The sequence below is a fragment of the Pseudorasbora parva genome, chromosome 17 (genome assembly GCF_024679245.1).
Source record: "Pseudorasbora parva isolate DD20220531a chromosome 17, ASM2467924v1, whole genome shotgun sequence".
NCBI classification, from domain to species: domain Eukaryota; kingdom Metazoa; phylum Chordata; class Actinopteri; order Cypriniformes; family Gobionidae; genus Pseudorasbora; species Pseudorasbora parva.
Genome location: NC_090188.1, coordinates 15,808,196 through 15,834,822, shown reverse-complemented (window position 1 = coordinate 15,834,822; position 26,627 = coordinate 15,808,196). Strand labels below are relative to the sequence as shown.

Below are 26,627 nucleotides of genomic sequence, written 5' to 3'. Positions count from 1 at the left end.
CAACGCTGCAGTTTATCATGCTGTGTTTGCACTCTTAGGATTATCGGGTGGCCTCTGGCAGCCATCTTGCCTGCGAACGTAGCCAATAAAAGATTGGTGGGTTAGCAGACATGAGCTACATGCAGAACTGGGTCTTATGGACACATCTGTCTCTTTGCATAAACGTGTGTAGACACAATTCTCTCTATGCTAAAACAGAAGCTGGAAGGATTCATAAAAAAACTGCATAGCATCAGCAACTTCTCTAAAATCTGACTCGCAGCACACATTCGAATATGACAAACATATCTGCATCATTCAGATGCATCTTTCAAGGGCACAAACATACTGAAGGATTGATAGCAGTTGTTATCACTCACCAAAATCCTACACTGTAAAAAAATGCCCAAGCTTTTCTAGGATTAAAGAGTATTATTTTACACAAACAAATGACGCAAGCTGGGTCATTTTCTCACAAATTACTGTGACTCAACAGCAGAATAATGCTGACACCACAGTAATACACTGCCCTTGTTTTACAGAGAATTCATATCATAAAGCAGTCTTTAACAATGCCACTGAAGGAAATGTAATTGTTTACCACTGTAACTGTCACCATAATGTTTATTAGAGTTCCATTTGCTTGGGATCTTGGACCTTGTATATTCATATCCAAATTACGGATCTAGCCAAGTCGGATGTGTGACAAACAGTGGCGTAGGTAAAACTGTATTTTTGGCCGGGCCTTGGCAAAAGTGAGAGGGCACTTTCATGCAGATATTGTGCAGTGGTGGGGGCATACATGTGCCACCCGCAAATTGCGCCTATGCTTTCAGGAAAAATAACAGATGGACTCAATATTCAGGTAATTTCAATCTTTTTGTAATTATTCAACATTTAATTATTGAATATTGTAATTGTAATATGTGGTATTGTAATCTTCTTGTAAAACTTCCGCGTCTCAGTCACGAATGTGCCCAGTCAGTGTCGCTGTCAACATAATCCAAAACTGTGCAACCTGTGCGCAGTGGTTAGAACACACATTGGACACTTTATTTCCACTTTTCTAGTATTTTCTTAATTTTATTGAAAATAAACACCTTTCCGATCTGATATCTGATGGGAAAAGGAAGTAGAGCGAGTTTGCCAAAAGGCAGATTCGAACCTCAGTTCAAAACTCAATGCCACGCATCTTACCCCTACAGTATCACTACTGATAGTTCCTTGCGGTGTGTTCCCGGCTTTACAGAATGAACCTGCGTTTGGACTAAAAAGTCTTACCTTCACTCGAGGGCCGATGGATGGGTGCTCTCCCACGTCAATGCGAGTTTTTAAAAGTCCTTTTTATAGAATTTTGTGTCACTGCTGTTTGTCTATCACACAGTGCCAGGAAACACTGTTGAAAGATGTTGCTGTGGGCTTTTTCCCATTGGGAATGGGCAACAAATCTCTCTTTGGATATCCAGAAAGAAATCTATTGCCTATTCTCAATGAGAAAGTGCCTAAGCAACATCTTTCAGCAACATTACCCGGCAACATTGTTCAAAATGTGTTTCATCGAATTAAGTGAATAGGAAAACAAACTTCATGAACTCAGAGGCGCGACATGTATGAGACAGCCTGACACCTCATTGCCTAAATCAATCAAACTCATCAGTTATTACCTATGCAAAAACCATAGACTGCTGAAGAAAAAAAAAGAAAAAAAAGAAAGTCTTTGAGTATTTGAGATGTTAGAGTAATTTTGTAATTACGTTAAAATAATTTAAACAACTGTAAATTAACAAATATTATATTTATACAATAAACCAGGAGGCCTACTCATCATAGTGGGCGGGCCTTTGCCCGTAAGGCTCGCCCACTGTCTACGCCCCTGGTGACAAATGAAAAGGTTTGTTAAAGGGTTAGCACTTCATCTGAAAAAAAAAACTTTCGTCCATTTTCGTTCATCTTCAGACCACAAATGAAGATCTTTTTGCTGAAATCTGAGAGCTTTCTGTCCCTCCATAGACAGCAACGCAACTGAAATGTTGGACGCTTCAAAAAGTAATCCATATGAATTAAACGGTTTAGACCAACTTTTCTGAAGAGACTCGATCACTTCATATGATGAACAGATTTAAGCTTTCATTCACATAAACATTCATCAACTCACACATCAGTTATGGTTAAGCAACAGAACCAATGAGGTGCAGTTCATTCTTGTATTACGCAGCACGTCTGAGCTTCCACAAGAAATAATAGCTTTTAGTGTATAGGTTCTACCAGGAAGACTCTGATTCCACATCGTTCTTTTTTAATAACAGGTCTGAACAATCACAGCTTAAAACCATAAGTATATAAACACTGAATTGTCTGTTTCATGTTCGCAGTTGATGCCGCTGACATTCCTCTCCATCCTCCCCACCATCACCAGGTTGGTCCTGTCAACCAATCGTGAGTAGGCTCCGCCCCTGCCTTCATCTTCAGGCAGGATCACCTGACAGGGCCTATGCCAATTAACGGTTCTATATAGCTAAACAAACATCATAGCTCACTACCATCTGTTAATACTTTATTAAATAAATACCATGTAAACGTCTGCCCTCTAAGTCTTTCTGGTAGAACCAATAAGGTTAATTCGCATGACAGTCAACAATGTAAATCATCTTAGCTTATGATTATTATAATTCTGAAAATAGCTAATGGTGTTGCATCTGCCATAGACTTTCCTCAAAAATGTTGAAATATTGAGACATTTATCCATTACTTAGCATTTTATTTTGAACAGTACTACAAATAAAACTGCTGCATTCAGAGTTCTAAGAAGTTCCTGCCAAACGTTGTTAGAAATAAATAGAAATAAATATGCAAGTCCTGTCTTTTGCTCAGTCAAATAACCGGGGGAGATAAAATGCCAATATGAATCTTGCTGCATATCAGGAAATGATGTTAATTGCCAGATATACAGAGCTCTTCTCTTATTGGAAACATGCACATACAAATCAAAACATCAATTAAAACATTTTCTCTCCTCATGGGCGGTCTGCCAATTTATCTGTTGCACAAGTGAAAACAACACCTCACAAGCAAGAAAAGTGTGTGTGTGTGTGTGTGACAGGGAGGGAAAGCATCTGCATGTATGTTGACAGTGTGATTCTGCATCTAATCATATGCTATAATTAACAACCATAATCACTGTACAATAACACTCCTCCCAAGAACTAAGCGCCTATCATGGCTGAAAAACATCCAAAGTGAAAGGTAAAGTGCAATTTTTCATTGTTAACCCAGTGTAGGCAAGATACCTGAAGGTTGATTCGCCACTAAACCGCCGACACCAGCTCAACCAATGAGCGGCTTTAGGGTGTAATTATCCATTTGGCCGACCAATGAGACGGGTCATTATTTTTGTGGTTGTGATGCTAGTGCCACAAAAATCACAGATTGTCTTTAAATGCTACAGAATATTTCAGTGCGTGGGGGAAAAAACATCCAACATATGTAGGCTCTTGGGTGAAAGTCCTCTGAACAATGTGTTAGACATCATTAGTCATTTTAAGCAGATAACAGTTAATGAACCAAGACTTGTCAGAGTGCAATGATTCATTTGGCCGAAGTGCTAGAGACAATTTGTTTATGAGCAAATTTATGCCAGCTATTGGTGTTCTAATACAGAGTTGTCTTCTTCCTCTTTCTCTCACCACTGATGTAATTTTGAAGGTATTTGTATGAAAAATATTGATACATGTATACAAACATATGGACAACTTCACATACAAATGCTTAGCCTGATATAATACTGAATGAATGAAAATAGAAGGTTTTCAATGGTATTCATTGTGATCACAAATTTGAGGTCTGTGAGATGTTATGTTTTTCTAATCTTACTAAGGCTGAATTTATTCGATAAAGAATGCAGAAAAAAATGAATGTGATTAAAACAATGATTGTAAAATATATACATTTAAACTGTTTTCTATTTGAATATATTTTAAAATGTATATTTCACAATATTTATTACCTTTATTCCTGTGTCGACAAAGCTGAATTTTCATCATCATAACACCAGTCTTTAATGTCACGAGATCTTTCATAAATTATTCTAATATGCTGATTTGCTGCTCAAGAAACATTTCTTATTATCACATATATCTGTGTTGCTTAATTTAACTGATTTATTTTAAGATTTGATGAATGTCCTTTCTGTCACTTTTGATCAATTTAATATGCCATTGCTAAATAAGCTATTCATTTATTTTAAAATATCATAAATACATGTTTAAACAGTTGTATTTATTGTTCATTGTATTTGTTGTTCATTCCATTCTATGTGATTTCGAAAAGGTTATTCAGAAGCCTAGATACAATGAATGAATGGGTAAACACACATTAATAATACACACAATAATAAACAGCACCAGCGTTTCACTTATATTTTACACTTGTTCATTTGATAATAACGAAATCCAGACATATAGTGCAAATTACTTTGCATATTAGCCCCATCTGGATTATATTTCATGTAATTTAAAAGGTCTTTCCAGGCCAGCGTTTCCAGCGTTTCTCCAACATTTACTGATAAATGACTGTGTTCGAGTATTTAACTCAGCGGCAGAACCCTCTTAAAAATAAATAAATAAATAAACAAAAAAATGAAATGAAAGTTCTGAACAATCTTTAGAAGGTTTGCACACACTTAACACTGAACTTGTTATAAAAATGTTACGTTTCAGATGGTGTCAATCAAATGTGTTTATCTAGTTGTGCCTATTCAAACGTACAAAATTTGACGTGCACACTTTATGTATGAATACAAATGAGATCAACCAGCACAAACACACACAAACATATGCTGCCTAATTACCTCTTATCATGCACACCCAGACACAGGGCGTGTTGTGGTTTCAAAAATATTTGCATTGTGGTTTTATTTACCTCTGTGATGACTTATGAGGGGATTAAAGAAATTCATGGCAGGCAGAAATTTCTTTGGATGTCTTCATGTATGCTAATAACTGTTAGCATAGATCATATTCGGTGAGCTATTACATAAATCAAGAATAATGTTAGGTTTCACTGATTAAATGTGATATTTATCACAGAATATTAAACAGAACTGCTTAGAAGTGAAATATATTTCTATCATGGAGACGCACTTTTATTATTTCACAACTGTTTGTCTGCGGTTTCTCAAGCAGACAGATTTAAGCATTTCTGACAAGAACATTACACTTTTCAAAACTTTAATTCAGTTTTTGAACTATTGAATGTGATCAACAGGATAGGAAAAAAATTCTGTCATCATTTACTCATCTCAAGTTGTTTCGAACCTGTACAAGTTTCTTTATTCTGCTAAACACAAAAGAAGATATTTTGAAGAATATGGGAAACTAAACAGTTGATGGGCCCCACTGATTTTTTTTTTTTTTTTTTTTTTTTTTTTTTTTTTTTTTAATGTAAGGAAAAAAGTAATATGGAAGTTAATGGGGCCCATCAACTATTTGATTACAGACATTCATGTGTTCAGCAGAAGAAAGAAATGCATACAGGTTAGGAACAACTTGACGGCGAGTAAATTACATTTTTGGGTGAACTACCCCTTTAAGGAGGATTAACAAACCACAAATAATGAATTGACCAAATGAGGAAGTGATAAAAGGCCTGCAGATGGAAGGAGAAAACAGGAAAGGGGAGAGCAGATGGCTACTGGCATAAACACAGTTTGATCTAAGAGAGGAAAATGTAGATCCACCTGGACAAACCGCTGAATGGATGTGACCTCAGACACGCATACGCACAGAGCCAGTGCTATAACACCTTATATAATACTATATATTATTATTTTTGTCATAGTATATGAATGTTATCATATATAACAAAAGGAAAGGATGCATGATATCAAAACTCTAAAATGGTATTGGTATTGACACATCACATTGGCTCTTTCAAGTTTCGTGACACTTTCAAAGCGAAATGTCCAGTGAATTGTACTAAAAGCATGTGCAGATTTATCTGAAACAGATTAATGTAAAAGTTGTACAAGTAATGTAAAATGCAAAATGTTGTTAAGTTAGTTGTTTTACAGTACGCATCACGGCGATAAGAAATGAAATGTCTGGTGAGTGGCGCTAAAACGTTAATGCATTTGATAAAAACATACCACCTACATTACACCCTGAACATATAGTATTAACAAAAGAAAACATGAGATAAAAACACATTTGCTGAAGCAACCATGCCATTTTAGCTTGCTTCAACAAGTCAAGTTTACTACAGTACATCGGAAAAGCCACACATATGGAGCTGGTTATGTGATGCAAATGTTAAAAACTTTATTAATCAATAATCTGCCTAGTATTATAATTTGGGTGAAAAGGAATGAAAGTTCCCTCTAGTGTTCACTTCATGTGGTAACTGCAGTGAATTGTATGTATTGGTACGAGTTTGGGTTGTGCAAAAATATAGTCAGAGGCACATTTTTTCCAATAATTACATATTCCCTAAAGTTTATTCATGCAATAAAAACAACTTGCAACTTGCTGTATTATTATTGTTTAATTACAAATCACAGGAGTGCATTTTTAACGCTCTCTCATAAACAATTCGTATGTATTTATACACGGTGGCTAGATACCACCATATGAATTTGTATGATTTGTACTGCAGTGACGGGTAGTTTTTAGGGGCGGGTCATTCGTACGAAATCATCCAAATTTACTAAATTGCCAAAAACTTACAATTTAGCAAAAATCTTAAGAATTTACTTTGTATAATATGTACGAATTGCTGTGAGATTGGGTTGGCATTTTCAAAACAATCTCAAAACAATTTGTAACTATTTTACGTTTCGCTGAATTGGGGGCTAATTCGTACAGTCTGTTTAATCCCCAGGGATGGGTAGGTTTAAGGGCGGGGTGAGGGGTGGTCCTTCATAATGAGTTCTTTATAAAAACCAAACATACAAATTCATAAGAGATTGCCACCTCCTAAAATACGTCTTCCCGTGACATTGGGTTGCAATTTTACAATGCCTTTGAGCATGGTTCATTTGAACAAAATTGAAACCACCCATTTTATAAAACTTCATTACTCACTAGCTGATCAGTAAAAAATGGAAGAGAAGTAAACGCATGATTAATGTCAAGGTCAGAGTTATGTCAAAATCTTGTTTGTTCAGTCTGGATTTATTGTAGCATCTCAACCTCTCTCCCACATACACACTTACTCACACATCCACAGATGGCATTAACAGCAGTTGGTCAGTGTGTGGTAGCTTGTTGCTCTATATAGGCACTATATATAGATACCATTCGTTGCAAGCTGGATTTCCGTTGAGGGCATGGATAGCCCTGCCCACTATGAATGGTATAATTCTGATTCTTTTCATTTGTCCTAGTCACATGCTCTCTTCCTATCAGCATCACAAACTAAATTAGATATTGAAATGCGCAGCATCAAGCAAAGATGAAGGACAATTATAGAGAAGTACCTAAATCCTAATATAGCAAAAACCTGCAACCGCAACCTTCAATAATGACGCCTAAGTTTCCTGCTAAGCTCAAAATAATGCAAAATGACCTGGTGAGTCAGAGCAATATAACACTGCAATATGGCAAATTGCTATGATGTTTTGTAAAATTAATTTACTGTAATTGCATTAATAGCATAGAGGTCAAACTCATGTGACAGAGGTATAAATGCATTAGCGGCACAATAACATGATGAAGCTCAACATATATTACCTCTAATGCATCCGCAAGTGCACATGCACAGAAACACCCAGAAGCATGAAAGAGAACACTATGTATTTAAAACAAATAAACCTTTCCAAATGACACCCTAGGCAAAACATCACTTTTCCAGGAAACATCTGATACATATTCCAGTCATGAGAATCACTCTCAATTCCAGTCATGAGAGTGTTTTAACATGGTTCCACTCTCAGATTCAAATGTTTGGCAATCTTCTCATTTATTATACGCAGATTTGCATTCTAATAGATGCAATGCGAAATGCTGAAACTGGTGTTTCAATTGATACTGATGCAAGATTAGTGTTCTGGGTGGTTATGCATCTTTATTTCTTAAAAACGGATGCAAATCCCCACAGATAACTTCGATTTGGAGTGTAGTGCACACGGTAGATTTCTTCAATGGACTTTCTTGCTGAATAAGCTTTCAAACGCCTCTCTAACTCAGCAGGAGATTTCCTGAACAATATGGCATAATCTTGCATAGGTTGCAGCAATTGTTGTTTAATGCTATACCTCAGCCTCAAACATTGAAATTTCACCAATATATTTAGTTTTAGTTTTAGTTAGCTGATTAGCACAACCTAGTTAGGATCTGCTGGTAAATGTCTTAAACAGTGCTGGGGAAAGTTACTTTTAAAAGTAATGTGTTACAATATCGCTTTATGCCATAAAAAGTAACTAACTGTGATACTTATTTACTTTTAATGGGAAATAATGTACTATGTTACTTTTTCTCAATTGGGCTGGAACTCACACTGGTCATACATACCATTGTGCAATTAGGGGGAAAAAAACATCTTTCTTTCACTATTGACAACCATTCAAAATTAACTTCTTTTTTTTCTAATTATATTTTACAGTAGTATATACTTTACCAGTCTATCATTGATTATCATTGGATGGTCTTTTTCATTTTTTACTATATTGTACATACACCAATCAGGGATAACTATTACCACCTTCCAAATATTCTGTTGGTCCCCCTTTGCAGCCAAAACATCCCTTACCCATCGAGGCATGGACTCCCTGAATGTGTCTCTGGCATCAAGATGTTAGCAGCAGATCTTTTAAGTTCTGTTAGTTGTGAGATGGGGCCTCCATGGAACTGAGTTGTTTGTTCAGCAAACCTACAGATGCTTGATTGGATTGAGATCTGGGGAATCTGGAGGCCAATTTAACACTTTAAACTCGACGTTGTGCTCCTCAAACCATAGCTGAACTATTTTTGTTTTGTGGCAGGGTGCACTATCCTGCGGAAAGAGGTAACAGCCTTCAGAGAATACCATTACCATGAAAGAGTGTACATGCAAAAGTAACATCCACATTGATGGCAGGACCCAAGGTTTCCCAGCAGAACATTGCTCAAAGTATCACACTGCCTCCACCGCCTTGCCTTCTTCCCATAGTGCATCCTGGTGCCATGTGTTCCCCAGGTAAGAGGGACGCGCACACACACCCGGCCATCCATGGAATGTAAAAGAAGTGGAAAGAGGTCAGCAGCTATGCATACACAACAAACTGTGATGAACTGTGTATTGTGATACCTTTCTATCAGAACCAGCATTAACTTCTTGAGCAAATTGAGCAATTTGTCTGCTTGATCGGACCACACAGGCCAGTCTTCGCTCCCCACAGGCATCAGTGAGCATCCCCCTAACCACATTTCAACCCATGACCCCATTGCCAGTTCACCACGATTTCTTCCTTGGACCACTTTTCATAGATACTGACCACTGCAGACAGGGAACACCCCACAAGAGCTGAAGTTTTGGATATGCTCTTACCTCTCATCTAGCCTTCACAATCTGGCCCTTGTCAAACTCGCTCAAATGCTTGTTTATTTATTCTGCTTTTAACACATCGGTGTTCACAAAATATTCACTTGCTGCCTAATATATCCCACTCACAAACAGGTGCAGTGATGAAGAGATAATCAGTGTTATTCAATTCATAATGTCATAAACGTCATAATGTTATGCCTGATCGGTGTATATGTTTTATTTTATTTTATTTCATTATTTTTGTTATGTCAGCTGCCTGGCAAACTTAATCCTTGCAAATTTAAATTGCATAATTGCATACTTTATTTTTATACTATAAAAATTGCCTTTTTGAATTGAGCAGACGCAAGAAGGTAAGCAACAGCAATCCAGTCATCTTAGGAGAGAATGTGGTGCCTGACTTAGATACGTTCTAGTTGGATGACATTAGTCTGGAATAAAGGAGACAACGTCAGGTTTGAGATGAGCGCTGCCATCACTTATGTGTCTGTAAAAAGCTGCAAGCCCTGAGAAGAGAAGGTATTTCTCTTTTAAAGAGCAATACTCTTTAAAAGTTGCAAGATAAGCCACAAAGGAGGGGGTGGGGGAGAGAGAGAGAGAGAGAGAGAGAGAGAGAGAGAGAGAGAGAGAGAGAGAGAGAGAGAGAGAGAGAGAGAGAGAGAGAGAGAGAGAGAGAGAGAGAGAGAGAGAGAGAGAGAGAGAGAGAGAGAGAGAGAGAGAGAGATTGGTCCTCTTGAAACGTCAAAGCGGGACAACAGATACAAGCTTGAGCAAACAATTTGACAAAGCCAATAGTACAGTGAGAATACAAAATGCTTTTAATTTAGCCAATTGTCTACAAGTGCACAGCTCTTAAGATGTATCTAAATAGATCTTGTGTATGTATTATAAATGGGCCGTGTCGTTAGACTTTATGTTCCGAGCAACGTGATGTGGAATCAAAATGGCTGAGCTGTCCTTGAGAAACAGGCAGGAGTCATGAGATCATGCATTATTGAGAGGCTTTAGCTGAAGGTTTTAGGCGGCTGAAAGCTGGGAATCTCCAACAGCAACATTCACAAACACTCATAAATTGGTTTCTTTGGATCTCAAATATTCAACTTACTTACTGAATCGTACTGCTGTTTACTATTTTGTACTCTGCTAGGCCTTTATGTCAAGACAGGGATTTTCAAAGTAAAATAAGTTATAAAGTAATAACTATTAGATACAATAAGTAAATATTTTCACTAAATTTGAAATTACACACTCCACTACAAAATTATACATTTACTTTTATTAAAATATATATTTTTGCTGAATATCTCTCTCTCTCGATATATATATATATATATATATATATATATCTGTCTCTCGATATATATATATATATATATATATATATATATATATATATATATATATATATATATATATATATATATATATATATATATGTAATCCGTACTGTTTGGACCGGGGCTCGAACCCGGGTCTGCCGGCATGGGAGTCGGATGGTCTAACAAGGAGGCTAAAGGCTGCAACCTCTAGCATCAGTCGCTAGAGCGTCTCTTGAAGTCAGAGGAGTGTGGTTTACTCACACAGCAACTACTACTAGCTGGCCTCTGTAACTTATATATATATCTAAATATATCTAAAAAAAAAAAAATTCCGCTGTCAAAGTAATTATGTTGTTCATATCAATACAGTTATACATAATCAGACAGCATACAGTATGTATGCATGTTGAGAAATGCAAACATAGCCATCATTCAAACCAGTATAGCCACCTGATACATGACTGTTACACACTTCCTCACTTTCGTCCTATCACTTGTATGCATTGATCTATTCCAATCTTATTTCGTCAGTTACCTGATACAGGTCTTGACTAAGAGTTATGTCCAATTTCATGCTAGACAGTGAATGAAAAGTAATCGTAAACTAGGGGCTGTGTAAACAGAAAAAAAGATATAGAAACCCTCAACCTCGTCTTTGTCTTTCAACCTCAACCTTTCGGTCACATTTCTCTTTATTTTTATTTTCCCTTTCTTAAAAAGAAGAAGCACCGGATAGATTTGAAACATGGCTCGCTTGCACACAGGCACACGCATACCTTTAACACTTATTCAGTACATCCCCACTGAGATCTTTAATGCATCACCTGACAGCTTCTCAACGCCCCATGTTTTAATCAGCAAAGAACCCCGCTCCATTACCGCTAGCTGATAGGCAGTCCAGGTAATTGCCTGAAAAAGAACCCATTCGGGCCTGCTGAAAAGAGAGAGAGAGGGCTGAAAATGGCTTAAGTGTGGCTGTTTTTCCAGAACAAAGCCAGGCTGAGTGGCTTGTTAAATGCAAAGTCTGGCCCCTGTAGATCTGTGTAGGAGAAGTGGGACAAGGGTTGGAAAATATAACAGCAGCACAAGGACTTTCCTCAATGGGCTGAGTGTCTTCTAAGGGCACGAGCACAGTACGTGGATCAACGCATTGTAGGACAGAAGCCTGGCACTTAGACTCCTTCTGTCCGGCTGTATTTGTGTTGGCGAGTGGCACACTTCACGAGCGGACTTGTCAACATGTCATTACAGACACACTCAAACGAAGATCAAGAATTCGGGTTACAGACTCAGAATTCCCCTAGATTCTTTACAAAATAATCTCCAACTGTGTGATTTCAGTTTCAGTGTCCTCTTCATGTCATTGTGTGATTGTTTTTTGTTTTGTTTTGTTTTTTTCCAGTAATGAGAGTCAAGGCTTATGTGGCGTTTTGTTTACTGCTTGTTTCATATGCATGGATTCAGTGGGATCATTTTAAAAGCCCCTTTCTACAAATCCTCATGTTGAGCATTATCTAACGAATTGAAAACCACCTTCCTGCTGTGAACTCACTTCAGCAGCTGTAATTTAAGCCTCCAAACACAACTGTCAGCACTGTATCTGAAGAACACACAGAAGCACAACAAAATTAAACCCCTGACACACACCCACATACACACAATCACGAGAGAACAGAGTCAGAGGTGCGGTACGAAGCCGCCACTGTGAAATATCTATAGGAACTGAATGATATTTTGAGTCACTATATGCTCCATTAACTTATTAAGCCTCAAACAAACACCAACAGACATTTAAAATATATTATAAAATTGGCAGTTGGATTAAGAATGAAAAACAGGTTGTAACAAAGCGACGGCGTATACATGAATATTTTGCACTGAAAACTTATAATTTGTGTGTGTGTGTGTTTAGATGAGGATTAAATCATAATTGTGTCAAACCAAAATAAAAATCTGAATTTTAACCTCATTCCTTTTATAGTTTCCATATAGTAAATATTGCCTTGTGATTCATAAAATATATGAAATGACAGATGAGAGGCACTAAAAGGTTAATGCTTTATCACAGTTGAAAATAAGCACCTACACTAAACCCTACATTAAACCGAATCAAGTGTTAACAAAAGCAAACTGTATTATTGTACAAATTGGTTTGAATTCATAACATAGCTGTGTGCAATGAACCATGCAAAAATAAGTCTTTGTTAATTGATAATCTGCCCCTGTAATCATAATTTGTTTTATAATCATAAGGTTTTTTACTACCTTAAGTGTTCGATTCAGCTGAAAACTGCAATTAATTCCATGTATGTTTTTGAATATTTGCAGACATGTTTTTCCAATGAGGTTGGAAAAGTAAGGGCGTGTTCACACAACTTCTTTTTTGAAGCTGCCAGCGTCTGATTTACATTATAATCCTATGGAGTAAACCATGTTTTAAAAAAAATTGTGAGTTTTTTTTTTTTTTTTTTTTTACGCCATCGGCAACGTCTTTTTCTGCAGCTCAGCGCATACGACTTTTCTGATTAAAAAACTTGCCCCACGTCAAGTGCCTTTTTGACAGCTGACCAATGACAAGCGGGTAGCGGGACCTGACTTGTTTCCATAACAGCGTAAGCTAACGTTAATGTTCGTTCATCAACAGCTGTTTTTATAGCAACAAAAGAAGCCCTCAGCTGCTATTTGGAACCAAATTCTTCCAGGTTTTTCTTTTCTTCAAAAAGCATCCATGTCAACTTTTTCTTGTCAAAAAGACGTTAAGTGTTCACAAACTGAAACAAGAAATATCAATTAGGGTGACAATGTTGTGACAAATAGGATGACTGTTGAGCCAACAGATTCCAACAATAGCAACAATTAGTTTTCTGTTAGTGTGAACTTTTCTGAGGCACAACTGAGCCTGTGAACATCAGGTAGGTGGAAGTGAGAACTTAAATGGGACTTCTTGGTTGTGAGCCAGATTCAAACCCACAACATCCACATGAGATTCATAGCTCAATGTTTTGGAGCTAGGCCAAACCTTCAATGAAATATTTTGCTCAAATATCTGTGCAGAAAAGCATAGGCCTGAACAATGTTTACTGTTCGTTCGGATGCACTTAACACTAAAGGCTGAGAGAGCACAATTACAAACTGACTGCTAGACAGCTAAATGCTTTAATGAACACCCATCTTCATTTGATGAGCATTACATTAAGATCTGTGTTCAGTTTCAAATAAAATGAAGACACTCTCATTGACTAATAATGTTGTCACAACTTAAAAACTTAAAGACCCTTTCAATTCTAGGCTTTCACTCTATCATGCATAAGGCACTAATTTGGACACTGTCACTGTCACAGAACGCTAAGTCAATTACATGCTCTATTACCATCATCAAGGCCACCATCTTTATCACCAAGATCACTTGATTTGATATAGTGCCACTAACCTTTAGGCTGGAAATGAGATGAGATTTTTTTTCTCCTTTCGGACTTAAAGGAATTGTTAAGGAGCTGATAATTGAAAAGCTGATAATGCCCACCTTCCCTGCATCTCTCAAAGTGAAATAAAGTACAGGTCGGACATCAAAAACATCAAACAATATGGTTTTAACAAAACTTGCACCCAAAAAATCAAGATGTCAAATTTGCACCATATTTGATTTGAGAGCTGCAGAGAAGGTAAATGCAGTTCTTCAGAATCTTAAGAAACCTTGAAGTATATCAAAAAAACTATGTTATTGTGATTTTATACTGATTTCTTTACTACTTTATAGTACTTATTTGGATTTTTACATCTTGTCATTATAAACTGCCATTGTGTGATCCTTGATACCCACATCCATGCAAAGATCCGCTCAAAGCGTAATCAGAAATGAACCAGCTAAATGAGATCTTCAGGAATATTTGATAATTACAGACAGATGTCTTGGAGTAGGGTTGGCACTGAATTCTGCAGGAAGGTAGACTAGCTAAAAAAAATTAAAAAAAATCTGTCCCTCTCAAGCTTAGTTCCTTCAAAAGTCAGACTACTTGTATTTCTCTTGGACTTCTCATAATTATTCAACAAAGACAAAAGCTCAGATGAAAAGCGAGCAGTCAAACTCAATAGTCTGCCTCATTATAGGAGACAATATCACTAAATTAAACATCATCCGAGATGCCAAAATATTTCGAGCTGCATGTTTGAGGTTAATTATAGGCCACTTCTGAAATCTTTCTGGACTTCACACCACAGTGTGGCATCATTTCCTTGCTAGCTCAGTGAATGCATGCCTATACAGATGTATTTATTCACATCAAGGTTGTTTCCTGTAGTATGCCAGAGAAGAAGACTATTACATCAAGTCATTGTTTGAGATAGATTTTCCTCCTGCATCACATATATGGATGACATACTTAATGCCTTGAAGAAAAAAAAAGGATAGAATACTTATATGATACAATGCATGTATGCACTACTAGGGCTGGGTTAAAATTGTTTATATATTACACTGTCTTTAACAGTGTAAAAAGCTAAGTATGCATGAAACAGCATTTCACCCCCCTTCAATGTTCTTCAAAATGTAATGCATGTATGATTAAATCTGGCAAGTTTGTATAATATTATAGTAGGCTAATGTAGCCTATAGGCTACCACTGACTCCCATAGTTTACAGCATTAGTTTATCAAATGGCAAGCTTGAGAATTGAAATTGAATCAAATTGTGAAATTTGTGTCAATACTCCTACATACTACCATTGAAACATTTGGAGACTAAGATTTTTTTTTTTTTTTTTTTTTTTTTTTTTTTTTTTTTTAAGAAATTGCATTTATTTAGCAAGGATGCATTAAGTTTATCAAAAGTGACAGTAAAGGCTTGTACAAAAGATTTCTATTTCAATTAAACACTGTTCTTTTGAACTTTATGTTCATCAATATACAGGTCATTCTCAAAAAATTTGCATATTGTGATAAAGTTAATTATTTTCCATAATTTAATGATAAAAATTAAACTTTCATATATTTTAGATTCATTGCACACCAACTGAAATATTTAGGTCTTTTTTATAGGTCTTTTAATGTTTTAATACTGATGATTTTGGCATACAGCTCATGAAAACCCAAAATTCCTGTCTCAAAAAATTAGCATATCATGAAAAGCTAAACGAGCTATTAACCTAATCATCTAAATCTACTAATTAACTCTAAACACCTGTAAAAGATTCCTGAGGCTTTTAAAAACTCCCAGCCTGGTTCATTACTCAAAACCGCAATCATGGGTAAGAGTGCCGACCCGACCCTGTCCAGAAGGCCATCGTTGACACCCTCAAGCAAGAGCGTAAGACACAGAAAGAAATTTCTGAACGAATAGGCTGTTCCCAGAGTGCTGTATCAAGGCACCTCAGTGGGAAGTCTGTGGGAAGGAAAAAGTGTGGCAAAAAACGCTGCACAACGAGAAGAGGTGACCGGACCCTGAGGACGATTGTGGAGAAAGACCGATTCCAGACCTTGGGGGACCTGCGGAAGCAGTGGACTGAGTCTGGAGTAGAAACATCCAGAGCCACCGTGTGCCAGGCGTGTGCAGGAAATGGGCTACAGGTGCCGCATTCCCCAGGTCAAGACACTTTTGAACCAGAAAGAGCAGCAGAAGCGCCTGACCTGGGCTACAGAGAAGCAGCACTGGACTGTTGCTCAAATTTTGCATGTCATCCGGAAATCAAGGTGCCAGAGTCTGGAGGAAGACTGGGGAGAAGGAAATGCCAAAATGCTTGAAAGTCCAGTGTCAAGTACCCACAGTCAGTGATGGTCTGGGGGTGCCATGTCAGCTGCTGGTGTTGGTCCACTGTGTTTTATCAAGGGCAAGGTCAATGCAGCTAGCTATCAGGAGATTTTGGAGAACTTCATGCTTCCATCTGCTGAAAAGCTTTATGGAGATGAAGATTTGGTTTTTCAGCACGACCTGGCACCTGCTCACTCACAGTGCCAAAACCACTGGTAAAGGGTTTACTGACCATGGTATTACTGTGCTCAATTGGCCTGCCAACTCTCCAGACCTGAACCCCATAGAGAATCTGTGGGATATTGTGAAGAGAAAGTTGAGAGATGCAAACCCCAACACTCTGGATGAGCTTAAGGCCGCTATCGAAGCATCCTGGGCCTCCATAACACCTCAGCAGTGCCACAGGCTGATTGCCTCCATGCCACGCCGCATTGAAGCAGTCATTTCTGCAAAAGGATTGAGTGCATAACTGAACATAATTATTTGAAGGTTGACGTTTTTTGTATTAAAAACACTTTTCTTTTATTGGTCGGATGAAATATGCTATTTTTTTTGTTGTTGTTGTTGGGAATTTTGGGTTTTCATGAGCTGTATGCCAAAATCATCAGTATTAAAACAATAAAAGACCTGAAATATTTCAGTTGGTGTGCAATGAATCTAAAATATATGAAAGTTTAATTTTTATCATTACATTATGGAAAATAATGAACTTTATCACAATATGCTAATTTTATTAGAAGGATATGTATGTGTGTGTGTGTGTGCGTGTGTGTGTGTGTGTGTGTGTGTGTGTGTGTGTGTGGTGTGTGTGTGTGTGTGTGTGTGTGTGTGTGTGTGTGTGTGTGTGTGTGTGTGTGTGTGTGTTGAAATATTGATAAATATTCATTGAGCAACAAATAAGCATTTAAGAATGATTTGAATGATGTGACTAGATTAAAGATTGCTGAAAATGTGACTTTCCCGTCACAGAAATAAATTAGAATGGAAAGCAAGTATCTTAAAAATGCAATAACATTTCACAATATTACATTTTAATGCATATTTTGAGCAGAAGAGACTTATCAAATGATCTCAAACTTTTGAATGATAGTATATAATGTAAGGTGAATATAAATAATAAATTCCAGACCTACTGAATTTTTTACTTTGACCTTCCAATGTCGGAAACCCCTGCACAGCTGTCATAGTAGTTTACAGTTGGTTATGTACTGAATTAAGGGTGTCAGATTCCGGGGCCAAGCACCAAAGGTACCTATTGTAATCGTTGGCATTCTTCTTATACCTCTTTCGCTCTGGAAGTCTATGGCAGCCCATAGAACTGCTTGCAGAAAAGTTATGAAATTTGGCACATAGATACAGGAGAGTCTGAATTTTCACCATAGCAAAAAAGTCTCTTACCCTCTAGCGCTACCAACTATCCAAAGTTGCACTCACTTTTACTGTTAATAATTTTTATTATTATTATTATTTCATATGATTCCTTGGCTCAAGACTATTCGATTGGACCCAATGTTTTCATGAAAAAGGACCAAATTTTATTGTTTTCTGAAAATCCTATGTTTTCAAATTCCTCATAGGCCGTTGCTCCAATTTGCACAAACATTTAACCAGATCATCTTCAGATCATGTCGACGAAAAGTTTTCAAGTCGATTCGCCAAAAAAATCCAACTCCACATTTCTTGAGTCATGCTGAGAACAATTTTGGCATAGTCAGCTGAACTCCCTGTCTGCCATTTTGGTTTTCCTTAAAAACCTACTTTACCAAACTCCTCCTAGACCGTTTGTCCGATTTTCACCAATTTCTAAGTCAGTTATGGATTTGTGTCGAGAAACGAAATATTGTCATTCTCACCTCACTCTGATCACACCACATCAATTTAGTCACATCGCCACTATTCGGTCAAAAGTTATAAACCATTACACCACATTACCTTTGAGTGCATTTATGATTTTTAACAAATGTTTCCCTAAAATCTTCTCAAGTCTCTAATTGCTCATTGTCGCTATTGATCAGATGCTCCCAGCCATGGTGGCATGAATTGTTTTTTTCTGTTCGGCCCTGATAATTGCTGCTTGCTATTGCAATACAGCAGGACAATCACTTTAGAGTTGTGCATGCTGCTCAGGTATTTTTAGTCATGCCATAAGAAGCTGCAAGAACATCATGATCCAGCTGTGAAGTGCACAAGTTCTCATGATTGCGTATTTAGATATGGGCAGTGACTAGCGTAAACATGCCGCTGTAGATGTATAGCTATTGTAGCGTGAAGGTAAAGCGTGAGCTCTTTATAACGCGTGCTGTGAGCTTATCAGTTTCAATGACAGCCGACAAACAAATGCAGTCGTCCACTCAGCACACCAGCTCAGATGAAACAGATTGAGCGAAACAAGATGGAGACACGGTTCACCAGTTAGATGGCTTTTATGGCCGTCAAACATCAACGCAGTTTAATCGATTCAAATTGCCAGAGTGCGTTTGTCATTATTACAGCACTGTCCTGTGGCACTGTGGCAGGGAATTGTTTGTTTGAATGAAGGGGTCACTAGGCCCAACAAAGGCCAGAGAAGCCATAGTTAGCACTGTCTGCTTGTTACCAATGCAAGTCATTAAGAATGAGAATTGCCACAAGCTCTGTATGCATGAAGGATCATTTGCAATAATGACGCCCACATTCTGCTTACTTAGCATGACCTGCCCTAACAAAGCATCCATTGAAACGGCATAAGCTTGGCAAACTAATTTAACAAACTGTAACATTGCTCACATGTAGAGGGTGGTCATGGGATTACTGAACTGATCCAATACAAAGCCAACAAAATAAGACCATGACATCCCATCCACCTGCTGGTCATGGGTTTGTCCTACCGTCAGTTTGTGTTCATGCAAATAAACTATTTCCAAAACAAACACTTTAGCCGTAGGATATTATATTCTCTCTTGGTTTGTTTTTTTAGAAAATGATGTTTTATTAATTAACCATGCATTTTAAATGTAGGTGTAGTTAATCACATTAATGACATGTTTAGCCTACGGTTCAGAGTACAATAGTGCTAACTACTGAAATGAGAAAGAACATGTGCGTTACGTTTCCTCCCATCTAACTACACAACACACATCCCCAACAGATGTTCAACAATAGAAGACTATTTCATTGATAAATTGTATCACTGTGCAACAAACTGAGGCAAAGGACAATTATGTAACCAGTGATAGGGTCACTGATATATAAGAGTGTCCAAGAAAAGGACAACACTTGTATTTGCTAATCTAGCTAAAAACACATGTACCCATAGATTGTTTTTCCATTATGTAATAAAATGTAATAAAATAAGACGACAATAATCTTGCATATAAAAGCTAATCTTGCAATTCTGACTTTTCTCAATTGTGTGATATAATGTCTCAGATGCAACGTGTAAATTCCAATTCTAAGGATTTGAAAATTGTTCCATTGTCATCATAGGAAAAAGGGCATTTTTAAATATATCAATGCAAATATAAAGTAGTGCAGGAGTGTAATAATTTAACAGAGACTTACATTTTCAGTTTGCTTGTTACATAAACCTGCTCACCTGTCCTCCTAACCAAAGTCTAGGTTCTTGTTTCGTTATGTCTTTTTGCCCTGTTTGCACTAGGGATAAGTAATGTTTATGTCCAACATCTCAATCTCTGTAAGCAGAATCATGAGGAGGTAGAAGGGCTGCTAATGTTCACTTTTAGTCTGTGACTCTGCCAGGAAGTTCATAATGACAGCTTTCAAAGCACTCCAAAAACACAAACACACAAAAAACACACATGCTCAGCAGGAGGGGAATATGACTCGAGCATTGTATAGGAACAGCTGCTCTACCTGACAGGATGGAGCAAGTAAAGGTGAAAGAGAATACTGGAAGGACGGGGGGAGTATATTTTATAAAATAGAAGTATATATATATATATATATATATATATATATATATATATATATATATATATATATATATATATATATATATATATATATATATATATATATATATATATATATATATATATATTTTATAAAATAGAAGTATATATATATATATATATATATATATATATATATATATATATATATATATATATATATATATATATTTTATAAAATAGAAGTATATATATATATATATATATATATACTTTGATTTTCAGGTCACATTGAAGCTTCACATTGTAAGGACACAAAGGAAAAATACAGGAAGTGGTAATGAAACGACAGAACAGACTATAGTTGTGCATTGTCGATTTCTAACAGTGCTTTTCTGGGCCACGATTCAATGCTGACTGAATGGTTGAGAGCTTCTTGGTGTAAAATATGTTTACAGTGTTCTTCCTATTTATGTGGTGCTCACTGAAGCAAGAGATACATAAAATGGCACATTGAAATGCAAATCTTACTGTTGAAAATGCAAGAGTATTGAATCAAGTACTGTAACTCCAACTAAAAACTTGCAATAGCACAGTCTATTTCAGTGCTAAGACACATTTTGAGTAGTATTATATAATGAAACATAATTATACCGTCTCCCTAAGGGATGAGCTTGTTGCCTGGAATATGCATGCGTGCAGTGCTAGAAAAGTTAATCAAAAAGTAACCTAATACACATTATGGCAAAGTCACAAGAATGCATCACGAAAATATGACTTTTTCCCGTGTTGAAGTGCTATAATCGGGTCCCCCGGTGCATCTACCAACCCGGAAAACATGAAAAGGGACAACCCAGTAATTTTTGTTTGGTAAGCCTTTTTCTGCAAGCATGTGAAAAAACGAGCCACTCAGATTTCTCTCCTCTTCTGACCGAGGAAAGGGATCTATTATAATATTACCGCCCCTTAATTTGCACGGCGCTGACAGACTGTTCAGTATTAGCATAGCTTTCGCCCTCAGCCAGTTGTACGCTGTCCTCCATTTGCTCTGCGCTCGAGCTGCTATTGCGACAAAAAATGTTTTTGCTAAAAAGTACAAGCTCCTGGAGGGATCAGTACCAACTGTTCATGATCCGGAGTGATACTGGTCACGGCAGTAATGAAAGGGAGAGCATGCACTTTATTACAGTTTATCTGAGTTGTTTACGGATATAAAGATATAAAAATGTATTAAGCACCCACTGAAAAGGCATACGGTCTGTATATATTTGTTTACTATTAGTTATAACGAGTCTTATTGTGAAATTTGCTGTGTATGCGTATGATAATGCATGGGAAAGAGTGTATTTATGGAAAATACTTAAATGCACACTTCTTTTACTGTTTTTATTTAGCTCCTACAGTGATTTTCTTGAGTGAAAACAGACATTTCATCTCTTGTGTGATAAATAACAATAAACTTCATAAAATAAATCAGTAAAGATTTGGCCATCATTCCGCTACAACAAGCAAGATGGCAACATATGTTAAAACCGTAATTAAACTAAACTATACTATCTAAACTAAACTATGTTCTATCTCCATTCAGAATATAATATCTGGTATAGGCGTTAGAGTCCTGTTTCATCTGAACACCAGTTTCTGACATGTTCTGTTGTTGTTGTTGCACAAGCTCATGAAGCTCCGCCCTCTTCTTGAAAGACAGGCAGGGAGCAGCAGCTCATTTGCATTTAAAGGGACATACACACAAATGATGTGTTGACAGACACAAACGGCAATTTTAACAGACTATAACTTTTTGAGCTAAAATTTTGAGCTAAAACTTTACATACACACTCTGGGGACAAAAAAGAGGCACAATATGTCTCCTTTAAAACTAAAGGTTGCGAAAAGTGTTGTTTTCACAGCGATCCCATAGAGGAATAATTTTTTGGTTCCTCAAAAGAACCTTTCAATAAGCAGTTCTTAAAATAACTATTCCTTAGTGTGAAGAACATTTTAACAATCCCAATTAAACCTTTTTCACTATAAAGAACATTTTGTGGAATGGAAAGTTTATGTGAAGATTCTTCATCTAACCACAGATGCAAATACATAACCTTTATTTTGCATAAACAGATTAACAGATGTTCTTCATGGAACAATGGATTCGAAGAACCTTTATTTTTATGAGTGTGTAAGGTTAATGTAACTGTAACTGAGATGAAGGGGAATGTTAACATATATTTTTTTCCAGTTATTATAGATATCCTTGTGTGTTGTCTGTGACTAAATGAGATGGAAGTCGCCTCATGTTTTGATAAAATGCAGTGCAAAGTTCTTCAGTGCTCGGTGCTGTTATACTGTCACTTTAAGCAAGCATCATGATGCAACAAAACTAGCGGCGTGTCAGGATAAGTGCTACCATTATAATCACTGATGCTATTTACTTTGTGAGCATGGGCCGTCATCTCGTGAGTTGTCACAAAATGGACGTAAGAACGTGATTAGTAGTGCTCGGTCTGGTAACAAAACATCATGTTACCAGAATACCAAAGAGACTTGGGAGGGGGCTTGGGTCAGTAAACAATCACCCAGAAACCACACTCAGATCACAATAAAAACATCATAGAAACCACATAGCAACACCCTACAGGACTGCAGATATAGAAAAAAATAATTGCTGAAAAACTAAAACAAATGAAAAAACAAACAAACGTCTCATTGACATGCTCAAATGAATGCAATCATGTTATTTATCCTGCATGCATGTTCTAGAAATTTGGCTTTAACAATGTTGAGGCTCATGCTGTCTTTCCAACTTCTTTACTGAGAACAAGCAGAGCTCTTTTCATTTATACTGGTGGAGAAAACAGTGCATGTATGTGTCAATATGTGTTAAATAGAAAGAGAGCAAGACAGTGGGGGTAAAACATCTGTATAATAGGCGTGCATGTTCTTATGGTTTATGAGAACAACAAATGTGTGGCATGGGTATTATGACCTAAACATGGTTTATGAGGACCATTCCCATCCTGTTGTATACCAAATGGCTTAAAAAAACAAAACAAAACAAAAAAAACAGGCAAACGTTTTTGATGGGTAGGTTTAGGGTTACCATTATGCCTGAAAGACCCCGTAAACAAGCACGCTTAGCCATTTCGTGAGCATTGAGACATTCCCCAGAAAAGCACTGTTAGAAAACGAGAGCTGCAAAACAACAGTCTTCACATAGTTGCCTTGGATTTGCAATGTTCTGCTTCACTCTGCTCGTGCAGACTACACACGCACCTTTAACTGTAGATCCACCTTTAGCCAGTCAGAATACAGTGGCTGGATATCAGCATGGAATATGTGCTAAATGTGATGACCACAGTGCTGAGGCACACAGGGTAAATGGTCAGTTTGAATGAGCTTCAGCAGAGAGACGTGTGTCAGAGCCTGTCACAGCAATGTAAGAAGCACTTGATAAGTCACAAAGTATGTGTGTGTCTCTTATCCACCTTCACAGAGACGATGAAATGAGCATGACGCTCCATGTTCTGACTGCCTGACTGCACCATGTAGCAGGTATGTCAATCACTCCTGAAGCTCCCCAGGTCTTTTTGATAGTCTCCTCACAGTATGACAATATAAACTGCATCATTTGCGAGATTCTACAAGAAATGTACTTTACTGTGACCATTAGCTTGTCATTCAAATCTCATATTTAGCTTTTGCCTTTGGCTCAGATATTGTTCGTTCTACATAAATTAAATTTCTACTCTAAGTACTCAATCATCAGTTAACTATGCCCAACAGGATGTTGTGTTTCCCCCCACAAGCACCGTATTTACACTGTGCCTTGTGAAGGGCAATTACAGACACTTGCTGCAATCTTACAACAAATACTCTAGAGTAATTTAATGAATTTAGAAACTCTTTGCTTAATGTTAACATATCGAAATTAATTTATGTACCCATCATCCTATATGTAGAGGGAGATAAATGGAAACATTAGCAAATTTAGTACAGAATGAGGTGTGATCCCCCAAACTGAGGCAAGAAGCTGTCAGCCATCTAATTTGATAAGGGTCATAAGAAATAGAGATTTATACATACATAATTATAAATAGATGCGTTTTCCATTGGTGTATAGTTAAGGACATGTAGTTATAGAAAAGGACAATATTTGGACAAGATACAACTATTAACTTTAGCAGTATTGATCTTTAATTAATCTTCATCTTTTAAAAATAAATTATTAATGACTCAGAAAAGCAGCGTCTGTATTTTAACCATGTATTTAACATTTAGCTAATTTAATAACTTTTTGTTCAAAATGTTGTACACCGATCAGGCATAACTTTTGCTGCCAAAACAGCCCTGACCTGTGGAGGCATGGACTCCACTAGAGCCCTGAAGGTGTGCTGTGGTATCTGGCACCAAGATGTTAGCAGCATATCCTCCAAGTCCTATAAGTTGTGAGATGGGGCCTCCATGGATCAGACTTGTTTGTTCACAGCACATCCCACAGATGCTCGATTGGATTGAAATCTGAGGAATTTGTAGGTCAAGGTGGTATATGTGAAAGTAACATCTACATGGATGACAGGACCCAAGATTTCCCAGCAGAACATTGCCCAAAGCATCACACTGTCTTCAACGGCTTGCCTTCTTCCCATAGTGCATCCTGGTGCCATGTGTTCCAACGTAAACGAGGCACACACAACCGGCCATCCAAATGATGTAAAAGAAAATGTGATTCCTCAGACCAGGCCACCTTCTTCCATTGCTCAGTGGTCCAGTTATAATGCTCACATGCCCACTGTTACTGCTTTCGGCTGGTCTGCAGCTATACAGTCCCATACTCAACAAAACGTGATGTGCTGTGTATTCTGACACCTTTCTATCAGAACCAGCATTAACTTCTGGAGCAATTTGAGCTACATTAGGCTGTCTGTTTGATCGGACTACACAGGCCAGCCTTCCCTCCCCACATGCATAAATAACCCTTGGCCCTTTGACCTTGTTGCCAGTTCACCACTGTTCTTTCTTTAGACCATTTTTGATAGATACTGACCACTGCAGACCGGGAACACCCCACTCAGGTTTGGAGATGCTCTAACACAGCCGTCTTAGCCATCACACTTTGGCCCTTTTCAAAATTGCTCAATTCCTTTCACTTGCCCATTTGTCCTGCTTCTAACCAAATGAACTTTGAGGACAACATGTTCACTTGCTGCCCTAATATATCCCACCCACTAACAGGTGCCAGGATGAAGAGATAAACAGTTATTCACTTCACCTGTCAGTGGTCATAATGTTATGACTGATTGGTGTATGTTACACAGCTTATACACACTCTCGTTTTTGAACCAATGTCAAAATGCATGTTCAAACAGTAACATTTCCTGATGGACTTTTACGACTGAATATGACGTTGCTCTGGCTCCTGTGGGCTGATGGCTTCATACACATGCTGTTGCTGTGATAAAGGGTTTCCTCTGTGATAGCCCCACTAATGAGTTACAGTAATTGTCAAGCAGCAATGGTCTGCTCCGCCCACATCATCCATAAGATTGATTGGGCATAGCCAATCACTGAAGGGTAAAGTCATTACTTAAAAATCACCCTAAAGCCTTATGCACATTAAAATGTATATGTAACCCTGTCTCAAGTCAAATGCACTCATTGAATAAATAAATACATTATATATAATATATATATATATATATATATATATATATAGATATAGATATAGATATAGATATCTAGATAAAGATCTGTCTGATCAATCTTGTTGCCTATTTCATATGCAATACCTTCTGAGTTACTTTGTGGATATACAGAGTTTATACACATGCAGTATATTGTTGTAAATTATAGTTTGCAGGAAGAAAGAATTCTGTTGCACTGTTACATGTGGTTATAAAAATAAATAAATAAATCTGTTGCCGGAGATGAGATTGCTCAACCATTGAAATAAGAACAATAAGACTACAGAGAAGATGAAAAAATATCACAGTCTATAAATCACTCATAATGATGACAATAAGTATTGCGGTCGGATTGTATCATATTGAGCACTAGATAAAGAAAAAAGAGGAAAAATATAAAGAGGAAACACAAAAATAGACACATCTTAAATGGAATAAATCACTTAATGACTCTGAGGAAGGTGTCAACGCCTCAATCTATATTCACTGTCAGAAAAAAAGG

General features: G+C 37.1%; 1 protein-coding gene across 2 annotated transcripts in view; it reads right to left on the bottom strand.

Annotated features, from left to right (window-relative positions):
- The window catches only part of LOC137044566 (pro-neuregulin-3, membrane-bound isoform), a 430,521-nt gene that overhangs the window by 216,324 nt on the left and 187,570 nt on the right, over window positions 1-26,627 (bottom strand). The window lies entirely within an intron of this gene.